Source organism: Penaeus monodon, chromosome 20, assembly GCF_015228065.2.
Source record: "Penaeus monodon isolate SGIC_2016 chromosome 20, NSTDA_Pmon_1, whole genome shotgun sequence".
Lineage (NCBI taxonomy): Eukaryota > Metazoa > Arthropoda > Malacostraca > Decapoda > Penaeidae > Penaeus > Penaeus monodon.
The window spans coordinates 23101732-23103037 of record NC_051405.1 but is presented as its reverse complement, the minus strand read 5'-3'; positions in this window follow the sequence as shown (position 1 = coordinate 23103037).

The window sequence follows — 1306 nt, the reverse complement described above, 5'->3', positions numbered from 1 at the left end:
GGGGGGGGTAGAGCACTATAGGCATGAGGGAGGGGGTTGTAGGTTGGGCACTGGGCGAGGGGCGATGGAATGAGTGAGAGCCAGGTAAGGTGAGCAGGGTACAGTGGAGAGAAAAGAAAAGTGCATTGGACAAGGTGCACGAGGTAAGTACGGTACATCAACAAGAAAGCTGAGACCGGTACGGTATTATAGCCACGGTGCCTATGAAATGGCATGGTACAGTGACGAGGGCACAGTATACCTCGCGGATGCAGTAGAAAATACGCTGACAATGATGCGGCACAGTAGTAAGGTTACATGGTCTAATACAGTAGTCCCATGTCTATCTACGATACAATGCCTAAGGCTAATGTGAAATTGCACGAGGGTACAAAAGAACGGCTTAAGAATAGGAAAAGTTACGTTACAAGAAAAATCCGATTCATAAAATAGATCAGTACGGTTCAATGGGTACAGCTGGGGAAACGATACAGCAACGTTATCATAAAATAACAGCGGTAAACACCAGATTACATGGGAAGATACAGTACAAAGACTAGTGAAAATGCCATACTATGCAGTGATTAGGACATAGGATATTTTTGTCTGTATCGTAGGGTATGGATCTTGTACATTTGCATAATAAAATACAAAACGATTACGTTGCAGAAAAAACGTAGTTACACCAATGAATCATTAAAATATAATTCAAATCATTTTATAACAATTCCAGATAATCAGCAGATAAAAAAAAAAAACAGAAACGCATGCACGAGGCTGTAATAGCAAATAATTAAGACAATTAACTAAGAAGTGAATCACTTATTAATCCGTATCTCATCCTCATAATCATTTAATTAACATTCACTCTTCATGCTTACGGATTATTTAAAAGCTATTTTCTAAACTCGCCCCAAGACGTGTATTTTAACCGCTTCACAGAACCAGGAAAATTTCCAGACGAGGAAAAGAGGAAGGGCAGCGGAAAGGAGGGGGAAGGGAGTGAGAGGGCACGTGGGAGGAATGAGCAAGTGGGCGTGGAACGCTTATTCTTGTCTCCTCATTTATCTATTATTTCATTTACTCAGTTTATTCCCTTATAAATAGTACTCCCCGGAGCAACACATCTGAATCTTGTTTCACATTATTAAACGTCTGTGACACTGTAACATTTCAAAAAACAAACGCGAAACGCTTAATACAAACCCAGCTCTCTGGGGGAGAAATAAGGTGGTCGATTGTCTTACCTCCGGGGAATATATAATAGATGTACTTCAATCTTCTTATACTTTTAACCTTATACTATGCGTGGATTAGTGCCTTTAGT